Source organism: Cryptomeria japonica, chromosome 8 (assembly GCF_030272615.1).
Source record: "Cryptomeria japonica chromosome 8, Sugi_1.0, whole genome shotgun sequence".
NCBI classification, from domain to species: Eukaryota; Viridiplantae; Streptophyta; class Pinopsida; order Cupressales; family Cupressaceae; genus Cryptomeria; species Cryptomeria japonica.
The window spans coordinates 445775593-445787411 of record NC_081412.1 but is presented as its reverse complement, the minus strand read 5'-3'; the positions used below and the strand labels follow the sequence as shown (position 1 = coordinate 445787411).

Here is an 11819-nt window from a genome sequence, read left to right as displayed (position 1 = left end):
CAAAAATTATGTCAACAAACAAATAAAATAAAATAAACTAATTGACCAAAACAGAGCCACAAATAAGAATTCATGTCCACTGAGAACAAATCTACAAATGAAATTTAGGTTTCATTCAATAAAAAATTATAATCCGCCCACATGAACCTCCACTTAAAAATATCCCCTTTTGACATAAAATACCAAACTAATTGACTACTACAAACCGTACAAATCTGCATATTCTGCCAATAACATAGAAATCCAACTTTAAAAAGATAATATTCATACTTCGACTTTATTTCAACAATGATATGGTAGTAACATCAATCGTATTGTGCTAAGGACTGTAAATCCCTGCCATGGTAATTACAGTTAACCAACGAATAATATTATTAAGGAAGCTCGGCTGATTCTTCAGCCAGATGTTCAGACTTTATCTTTCTTCAAATTAAAAAATCGATAAATTAACAAATAACTTCCGACCTATTCGCCACATATAATAGATCTTACGATTTTGAACCTTGTTATCAGCGAGAGTTAAATGTACGCCTCATTTCAAACGACAAGAATTTGTTTGAGATGAAAGCTACACACCAGATTTCAAAAGAGAAATCTTATTGATCTCTTATTTCTATTATCATTTGGCAAACGACTACAGAGTAAAAATGACTTTTCTTACCAAAGCATGTATAAACAAGTATTTTAACTTCAGCACAGGCACAAATAGATGTACTCACTAGAACATTTATCATAACAGAAAATAATCATCGCATCTAGTATCTTAAATCAAACAGTAAATAAACAACCACCAAAAGATTTAACCTAGAAAGGCTCTCAGTCAAGGCCAGGATTTTCCACAGAAGAAGGTTACAGCTCGGTTTGTTTGTAAGCAAACCCTAACCTTCATCAGAATTGTCATCTGTCAGGTAATCAAAAGATAAACGTCCAGTGATTACACGAGAGAATCCTCCAAAATAATGAAAACTAGGGTCAGATCACAACCCGTTCGGCTCACCTTCTATTCGGTGTGGTTAAGACTTGAACTCATCATCGAGCCATTTTCAAGAAACACAAATTCAGACACATGTACAAAATCAAAATCCTGAGGGTGCATGAAATCAATCCAACGCCATTTTAGGCAAATATCACCTCCACACCACGATAATCAACAACCACGACGAGTTATATCTTATCGCTGCTCAAACCCTAGGTGCTTTCACGAAACCCTAACCACGCCTTGGGGAAATAGGCTAACTCTAGTTAAATAATAGCTTAAAATAGAGTTAAATGTTTGATCACCTAATCTAGCAACTCTAATCATACGAACAAAATAAAGGGAGGAGAGGTTTTTTTTTTAAATGTCCCTATACACATGGGAGCATTCAAGGAGAATGAAAATACTTGTTATAGAATGTATTAGAGGAAGAGTACCAATTCAAGGAGAATGAAAATACTTGTTATAGAATGTATTAGAGGAAGAGTACCAATTACGATCTATTTTCTAATAAGTGTTCATTTCTTGTATATTTAACATCTTAATTACTAATGTTAAAAAAATAAAAAATAAAATAATGAAATTTCATCAATAAATTTCATATGTATTAATAGTCATCTATTTTTTAATATTTTGGATCATAATTGGTCCATTTGTGCATCATTAGTGGTACTCATAGTGCATGACTATTGGGACATTTGTGCATAAGCATTGGTCAATCTAAATGCACAATTATTGGGGCATATTTAAGCAAGTATCAAGCAATGCTTTGAAATGTGTACTTTGTGACCCTTGCACGCATAACGGATCCTATAGTGTGCATTGTTACTACCCAAAAGCTAGAACAATGGCTATAAGCAATTAAGTTGCATGCAAAGACAACCAAAAAAAATTGTCAAAATTTGATGTACCATAACTACTACTAGTATGCTTCCCCTATGTGATTATTTCTCAATAATTTTCAATGAAATATATTGACACTTGCACCAGTTCAGGTGCAATGGTTACATCGATGGTGAGAACTTTGAGTTATGTATTAGAGGGCTGAAGAGTCACTAGAAATGAATATTGGCATTGTTAGCAGTAGTCGTTTACAATATAAGTGATTTGATCTTACATGTAAAATAAATTGAATATTAATGTAGCAACTTAATTTAAACCAATAAATTATGCAAAATGTTTTTGTTGTTTGTAATGATTTTACAATATATGTTTACAAATAGCAATTACAGCTTGGAGTGCAATGGCTAAGACGAAGAGGTGTGGAAGGCTAGTTAGGAGAAAATTTGGTCTATTTTTTAATATTTTTATGTAGTACATGAAGTCAATTGGTATGAAATTTAGAAGATGATATTGTTTGTGCAATGATTGCCTTGATGAGGAAATGATAGCCTCAAATCAATAGAGAAGGGAGAGAAGAAAAGTGAGAGAAATTGAGAGAGAGAGAGAGAGAGAGAGAGAGAGAGAGAGGTCTACGAAGGGGAAGAGGGGGAGAGGGAGTGAGACATGTCTAGATAAAGAGGGAAGAGACGAAGATAGAGAGAAAGAGTTAGAGAGATATAGAGGAAGAGGGATAAATATAAAGAGACATGGATGGTGAGATAGACTGATAGAGAGATAGAGATATGAGGAGATATAGATGGGGAGAGGAAGAGAGAGATAGGGAGATAGACATGGAGATAAATAAACAAAGAGAAGTAGAGATACATAAATAGAGAGAGAGAGAGAGAGAGAGAGAGAGAGAGAGAGAGAGAGAGAGAGAGAGAGAGAGAGAGAGAGAGAGGGGATGAAGAGAGAGATATATGGGAAGATAAAGAGAGATAGAGTTCTCTTACAAAATATAGTGGACTAACATATATGACAATTAGTAATTGTTAGTTTCTATTAGAAAAAGTGAATATTTTTTTATTATGATATTACTTACAAGCTTTATATAATCACCTTGCGACGTAGGTGTCACCTTAATCATTTGCAATAATAATAACACTTATTTTCCTTTGAAGGACAACTGAAATGATAAAGTAATCAAATGTGTAAGGTATTCCATATAAAGTGTAATAAAATATAGCATAATTATAGAAGGACATCTGGTGTAATGGAAAATTCCATGTTGTAGTACCTAGATGGTATTGAGTTCAAACCATCTTCAATAAAAATAAAAATAATTATATTATTTTCTATTTAATAATGTATATTATTAAATATAATATATAATAAATTTTGTGTGTGTACATATATATGTGTGTATATACTATATACATTCATACATATATATGTATATATATACACATACATGCATACATACATACATACATATATGTATACATATGTATACATGCATACATATATATACTGTTAGGCCCAATATGGAAAGCTAATGTACTGAGAGGGGAGGGGTGAATCAGTACTTCAAATCCTTTTATCAACAATATCTTCACTGTTGTGCATAAACCACAAACTGTTGTAACATAACATAAAGCTAAAACAAATAAATAACAATCATACATGATTCACTCCATAACACATATATTTTGGTTACGCAGAAACTCTTGGTTAGAGAGAAAAACTGCGGTGGGGATGGCACCCACAACTTCACTACTGCAATAATAAAGGTTGCTTGATTAGAGCTACATGTTCAGCTATTCTGATAGCTTACCTTGTTAGGAGTATCAAGATCATTAGATCTACCTTGCTAAAGGATTTTACAACACTTATTCTAAATGTTGCACCTAGTTAAAGGCTTTACAATTTATAGACTTTGTTAGAGTCTTTTACCCTATTAAAGGTTTCTCTTACAACTTCAAAATATTACAATAAAATCTTTACAAATATCTGCAACTTTACATCTGGAATGTTATAGCAGATTCTATGTGCTCAAAATGAGATTACCTTGCTTATAGCATACCTCGATAACCCATAAAGTAACTCGATAAACCCTTCTGTTTACTCTGTTCTTTGACTATTCTCTGAAATCCTTCTTGGTGACCTCTGTGTCTCTGTAACAGTCATAACACTCAGTGCTTCCTTATCTATCACATGTGTCTTGCTTCACACACATTCATCTCTTCTTTTTTTTCATATATTTTGATCCTCAAATCATGTTGTATAAATAGATATCTTATGTCGATGATCAAGTTCATTGCTTCGATCTTACAAACATGATTTATTGAATGAATAACCATACAAAATATTTCATTGGATAGATGACCTCAAAATCATACAAAATCTTTAAGTATAATTTCCAATGTGATAACGGTTATATGTTCCTTGATCTTGTAACACGTTTTCCCATGTGTGTCTAGATTCAATGAATCTAGTAACACGATTCACTCGGTGTATCATTGTTTCTGCTCAGTAGACATGGAATATTACTCGGTAGACAGCTCGGTGAATACTGGGCTCTGTGACTACTTTCTTCTATAATCGACTGTTTTGTGCATACCGACTGAATGTTTCGATAGTAGTAACCGACTAGAGTATATAGAATGACTTTGGATATAAAACTAATGGCAACTATAATAAGTAGTAACAATCTCCCCTTTTGACATTAGTTGAGATGTTTGACAAAACTACTTTCAAAGTCATAACTCAAAAATCTATATACTTACAAAATTTTGACAAAACTGACAACATATACTTTTGTCAATGAAATAGTATATTCAAATATACTCCCCTTATCAATATATTGTACAAAACTCTGCTTTTGCATGCTCGGTGATCAATATTTTGTATTGGGTTCTGTTTAGTGATCATTGCTCGGTATACTCCCCCTGTATACTACATTCCCTATTGAAATGTGGCGACTGATTAGCAAAGTACTGTACACTCAACACGTATCCTCGCTGGGGTCTGGGGTCGGGCTGGGCCCCGGGCAGGGGTTCAGGGGCGGTAGCCCCCGAGAAAAGCAGGGGTTCGAGGGTGGGAGCCCTCGAGAAAAAAAAAATTTGGGTATTTTTTTGATGAAAACCGACATTGTAATAAAACCCTAAAAAGGTCGACTTTGTTTGTTGCCCTTAAAAACGCATGTTATAAGCGACTGGGATGCTTAAGGCATTGTAAGGTTGATGTACTATTTTTTCTTGGATAATAAGAAAGATTGGACGCCTGTGTATGGTGGACGTAACTCATTCTGGGTGAACCACGTTAAATCTCTGTGTTATCTGTGTCTTGTTTTATTTCTTTATCTTTTGTATTTAAATCTGCATATAATTGTTAGTTCATATTTGCTTCGGATCTGCTTGAAACCCTAACATTCCCCTATATACTTTGATACGATACTCACTCCCCCTTTTTGACAAACATCAAAACTTAGTTACCATTCGGTGGTGGCAACTAGTCAAAAATGGATTTGTACTTCGTTCTAGCATCGGTGAGAGCAGCAGAGAGGGCATCCTTAACACTGCCCATAAGTGAATTCTGAGTTGTAATGTCAGCTAACAATGAAATAAGTCCATCTAAGGTGCTTCCCTCTTGCTGAGTGGATAGGGAGGTAGCTTTGTTGATCTATTCCTGGACAGATGAAAGATGAGGAATGAATGATGTTTGAAGTGTCATTATGTCCATCCTTATCTTGTGCTCGTCATTCTTGAGTTCCAATTGTTGAGCCACGAGCTTTTGTAACTTTGTATAAAAATTATGAATGGAATTTGGCTCAGTAGTCAACTTAGTTGAGAGATCGGTGATCTCTTTCTCAATCACTTCAGTTTTATTTTTAATATCTTTAATGAATAAAGAAAATGTACAGAGTTTCTGAAATAAATAAAGAATGTGCTTGAGTTGAGGGGTCAACTCAGTAATAAATTTGACAAATTTAACTTTGCCAATAGCAATAGCTTTCTGTACCTCTTCAATCATTTTAGCAGTGAGCTCCTTGTCCTTTAACTTGCTCAAATATTCAGATGCATCTACTCCAGATGTCTCTATCTTAATTAGGAGTTCATCCAATTGAATGTGGATGGCGACATCTTTTGTCATTGTTGCTTCAGGTAGCATATCGGTTAAGAGTGCTTTCACCTTCTGAAGTACTTTATTTTTCTTTTGAATAGCCATTTGCTTCTCCTGTTCGACTTTGGCTTTGCATAGTTCACCAAATTCAATGAGTGCTTGCCCTTTTAATTTGGATATATCAACATTGGGCAACACTATTGGTTTTGGCAAATCTAATTTGAAACTATGCTTTTTCATTTTCTTTTCTTTACCTTTCACCGGTTGAACTAAAACAATGGCTTGGGAGGCTTGTTGACCCTTGGTAGGTTGCTTGGTAGAGGCAACACTTTGGTCGGTTTCTTTAGCCTCTGTAGTGTCCTTTGGTGTCTCTGAGCTTGTCTTGGTTGTAACATTTTTAGTGCTAGAGGGAGCTTGAGAGGTCTATTCTTGAGAAGTACCTTCTCCTGCTGTTGACTTGTGACCTTTTGTGCCTTGTTCTGTATCCTGAGGGGCCTCGGTTGAAACAAGTTGATTGATCGGACGATAGGGCTGAACTTGTTCCAAAACTGGTTCACCAGATACAAGTTGGGCATAAGCATTCCCTTCTATCATTTCTTGTTCTGGTGCCTCGGTGTCCATGATATCCTCATCAACTTGTATAATGTCAGCAGGATCTTGCTCGGTGATATCAAGATCTTGCTCGGTGACATCAACTATTTCAACTTCAGCTTGCTCACCAGCATTCTTGATTCGAAAGATTTCCTACCATTTTTCTTTGGTCTCATTCTCTACATCCAAGTAAAGGCCATTCATCAATTTCAAGGCTCTTTGCTTGACTAGGAATTTTGTGTGGCAGTTTTTCAGATGTTCGGTGATCTCGTCTACTGACATGTTTGGGAAAAGATGTACCAGGCTTCTTTCTCTCATTTGTTTCTCTAAGTCCATGGCATACTTCCACTTGTTTTCAATATGCAAATATAATTCATTTGGAAGAGAATTAGATACTTCCAATGGGACCAATCAAAATTTCAATAGTGTGCAGATGACAACTTCTTCTATTTGTCTCTTTTCATCATCAGATCTGGATTCATATTTTACATATCTGAATGATCCAAATCCACCATATTGCTTCAGATTAGCACAAAAATTTTGAACACTATGTACATTTACCTTTGTACTCTTGACAATCTGAAATTTGTTTTTGTCTTCAGATTCAGTGTCACTAGACTCTTTAGTCAAAATGAGTCTCCAAGTAGATTTCTTGTAAGTTTTTGTTACCTTGGGTGCGACAACATTCTTTGTTTTCTTACTCGGTGATGTTGCAGATGCTCTTGTGTTAGGTCGCTTTGCTGGAGGAGTCTGTGATACTTTTGATGTATCTTGTTTCTTTCTTTTCAAAACTTTCCCTTTAGGCAATTCGGTGCTTAGTGTTATAGCTACCTCTTGGGCTTCAAATTCCTCTTCAGTGATGGCTAGGGTACCCTTGATAGGTGTGGAGGAAGAACCTTCTCCAAATTTCTTCATTAATACCTTGATCATTTTTGTTTCCTTCCTTGTAGCCTTGGGCACTACAATGCTCATTTTTACTTTTTCCTTCACTTCTTCATATGTTCCATACCTTAGCTCGGTAGCATGCCTTGGTAATGTAAGAAAAGCATCTATCTGATGTTGTGTGATGTCAAAATTAATCTCATAACCCATAGGTGGCAAAGATTGAGTTCTCGGTTCCATAGCATTAACATAGCAATAATCAGTGTCCACTTCAAAACATATGTCATCCTTGTATATTTCCACTAACTTGGGTGGAATTCTATATCTGTTATGCATCTTCTCCTGAAACTTGCTGAAATAATCATCCATAATATCATTAAAATTATCACCTAGCTTCTTGATGAAGTCATTGATTTGATGGGTGATTGGTCGGTGTAGTTCCCAAACAACTTTACCGACTGATGGAAAGAATTTCTCAAAATAGAAAAACATGCATACCAGAAGTGATCCAAATTTTAGTGTATTAGCCGAATTGTTCTTCTTTGGCTTCCTTGTGGTATTGAGATTCTCAAACAGGTTTTTCAACAATACCTCACATAAATCAATTTTCATGCCTTTCTTCACAATTTTATATGCTAAGTCGATTGCTGCACAGGGTACACTGTTTTCCCTTGCCAATTGGAAGAAACAATAACCTATTAATCTAATGGCAAACTTTAGCTCTGCATCTGTGACATTGTTCAATTTCAATCCTTTGCAATCAGATTCTACTCCGGTTAAACTGATCAATTCCTTCTGTGATATCATTTTCTGAGCTTGGGCATAATCATAAATAGGGTAGTCGGTGATCAAATGAATGATTTCCTTGGTGATCTTAAATGGTTGCTCTTCTAGCCACATGAAGTCATCATGAACTTTGCTCAGAACAAACTTGACCCATTGGGGTTTGAAGACATGGGGATAGGTTAGGGCTTCGGTCAATCCCTTGATTTTGATGTGTTCATATTTGCTATCCATTTTACCATCGATACACAATTCATCATATGTGTCTTTGATTTAAACATGACCTAGTTCCTCAACTCGACACTTAGTGAAGAATCCCACATCCTCGACTAATAAAACTCTATCCAGAATGAGTGAAAATGCAGTTTTGTCATCCGATTCAGATGCAATTTTGGGAGTTAAAGAGTATTTTAGTGAGGGCTTTTCAATGTTCTCAACAACAACGGGCTTCTGGATCTTAGGGGCCATTGCAGATTTCAGATAAATATTAACAAAAGATCCTTAGGGTTTGAAGACTTTCAAACAACAGACACTTTCTACTTAGCAAATAACAACTTGATATGATCGATAAACTATCTTGATAATGCATTGTGATTGATGTAAATACCTTTGACTTTGCTTCGTAGGAGGTTTGATCACCTTTGATTCACTTTGCTCTACTTTCTTGAAAACTTGGTGAGTGAAAAATGACCGCGCAATAGCTTTAAGTATTCATTGTACCTCATCGGGCTTCGTGCAGTTAGGTCAGAAAACATTAAATGCACTCGGTACCACTACTTTTTATGCTTTTACTGAGTAGTCAGACTTCCTGCATTTACCGACTTGATAGGCTTCCAAAAGACTTTGATAAAATTTCAATTTTTCTAATGCATCTTTAATTATGCAGATTTTGAATTAAGTACAAAATGAAATAAGAACTGTTAAGATTTGACCTTTGAGATAATGCAATCCCTTCATACCTTTACCGATTAATTTGGAATAGGTGCACCTAGCTCGGTAGATAAGGTGCTTTCTTCATTTGACACAATTTCCTTCTTTTTCCAAATCATCTGTAATTTTTCTTTTATTTCCTTAGTGTCTCCTCTAGGTTGATCTCTGCAATCTCTAGCCAAGTGTCCAACTTTGTGACAATGAAAACATGCCATACCAGGATTTCTCCACGATCTTTGATTGTTTATTCTAAACCTTGTAAAGTAGTTGGCACTTATATGTCCATATCTTCCACAACATTCACACCATATCCTTGTATTGTAATCCCATGGTACTGCAGAATACTGTCAGTAAGGATCTGTGTGAGTTCGGTAGCCTCTAGTATTTGCTCGCTGTGTAGACCACATATAGTTTTTATGTTTAAACCAACACTCCTCGGTACTATGTCCATATCTATTGCAGTTTTTACAAAACCCTTTGAATTTTGCCTTCTAATAATTGCTAGTAGACTTTGTTCTACATTGGTTAGATGTGTGACCATATTTGTTGCAATTTTGACAATAACCATTAGACCTAGTGACATTCAGTTGCTTACCTTTTTTGATTTGGCACATGTTAGCAATGTGACCTTGTTTTCCACAGTAGTTGCAAATAGGCTTCTTTCCTTTGATATTCTTCTTATTTCTAGCTTGCTTTGATGATTCTCCTCTCTCGGTTGTATGAATTCCCTTCTCGGTAGAGTCTTTTCCTTTGTAACCGAGTCCTGCTTCTTTGTTGGGTCTTCTTGTATTCAGTTGCTCATCCAACATCTTTGATGCTTCATAACTCTTTTTCAATGTCTCCTTGGATTTCTTTTATGTTTCAAGTTCATTGGTCAACCTTGATACTTCAAGTTTCAATGCTTGATTCTCATCATCTTTCAGATTTGCTTCATGATGTGCATAGCCCAATTGACCTGACAGATTTTGTTGAATCCCAAACAACCTTGTGATTTCATCATTCTTTTCAGATACTAATGCTTCAAGCTGTTGTTTTTCTCTTTCTAGATCTCTTACTTTATCTTCAGATGTCCTTAATGCATCAAGATTCTCAGTCATCTGTGTGTTGAAATGTTCATGTCCTCTTTTCATTTCTTTTAGTTGATCAGTCAGTGCTTTGTTCTTCTCCTTAAATTCTTCAATCATCTCTTCAGTCTCTTCAGATATACTATTCTCATGTGATGTTTCAATTTGTTCCACTAACTCTTGAGAGTCCTGCAAATCATCAAATAATCTCCTTCTAACTTTCAATGATTTTTGCATTTGTCTTTGCATGTCTGCGATCACTTGATTAGCATGATCCAACTCTTCTTGTAGATACACAATTTTTCGAGATTGTTTATAGCCTTCCATTGATAAGATCTTTCTCTTTAGGCTTTTAAACCCTTTTCCAAGATTAGAGTTCTGATACCAATTGTTAGGCCCAATATGGAAAGCTAATGTACTGAGAGGGGAGGGGTGAATCAGTACTTCAAATCCTTTTATCAACAATATCTTCATTGTTATGCATAAACCACAAACTGTTGTAACATAACATAAATATAAAACAAATAAATAACAATCATACATGATTCACTCCATAACACATATATTTTGGTTACATAGAAACTCTTGGTTAGAGAGAAAAACCGCGGTGGGGATGGCACCCACAACTTCACTACTACAATAATTAAGGTTGCTCGATTAGAGCTACATGTTCAGCTATTTCTGATAGCTTACCCTGTTAGGAGTATCAAGATCATTAGATCTACCTTGCTAAAGGATTTTACAACACTTATTCTAAATGTTGCGCCTGGTTAAAGGCTTTACAATTTATAGACTTTGTTAGAGTCTTTTACCCTGTTAAAGGTTTCTCTTACAACTTCAAAATATTACAATAAAATCCTTACAAATATCTGCAACTTTACATCTGGAATGTTATAGCAGATTCTATGTGCTCAAAATGAGATTACCTTACTTATACCATACCTCGGTAACCCATAAAGTAACTCGGTAAACCCTTATGTTTACTCTGTTCTTTGACTATTCTCTGAAATCCTTCTTGGTGACCTCTGTGTCTTTGTAACATTCATAACACTCAGTGCTTCCTTATCTATCACATGTGTCTTGCTTCACACACATTCATCTCTTCTTTTTTTTCATATATTTTGATCCTTAATTCATGTTGTATAAATAGATATCTTATGTCGGTGATCAGGGTCATTGCTTCAATCTTACAAACATGATTTATCGAATGAATAACCATACAAAATATTTCATTGGATAGATGACCTCAAAATCATACAAAATCTTTAAGTGCAATTTCCAATGTGATAACGGTTCTATGTTCCTTGATCTTGTAACACATTTTCCCATGTGTGTATAGATTCAATGAATCTGGTAACACGATTCACTCGATGTATATCAACTCGGTGTATCATTATTTATGCTCGGTAGACATGGAATGTTACTCGGTAGACAGCTCGATGAATACTGGGCTTTGTGACTACTCTCTTCTATAACCGACTGTTCTGTGCATACCGACTAAATGTTTCGATAGTAGTAACCAACTAGAGTATATAGAATGACTTTGGATATAAAACTAATGGCAACTATAATAAGTAGTAACATATACATATATACGCATATATGTATACATGTATGTATGTATGTATGTATGTATGTATGTATGTATG

At 35.2% G+C, this 11819-nt stretch overlaps 1 long non-coding RNA gene across 1 annotated transcript; it reads right to left on the bottom strand.

The window, feature by feature from the left end:
* Positions 1-580: 580 nt before the first annotated feature.
* Positions 581-1238, bottom strand: LOC131052465 (uncharacterized). Its single transcript, XR_009107367.2, has 2 exons — positions 998-1238; positions 581-901 (listed from the first exon to the last, which is right to left on the bottom strand). It is a non-coding gene; the product is annotated as an uncharacterized LOC131052465 (long non-coding RNA).
* Positions 1239-11819: the final 10581 nt, after the last annotated feature.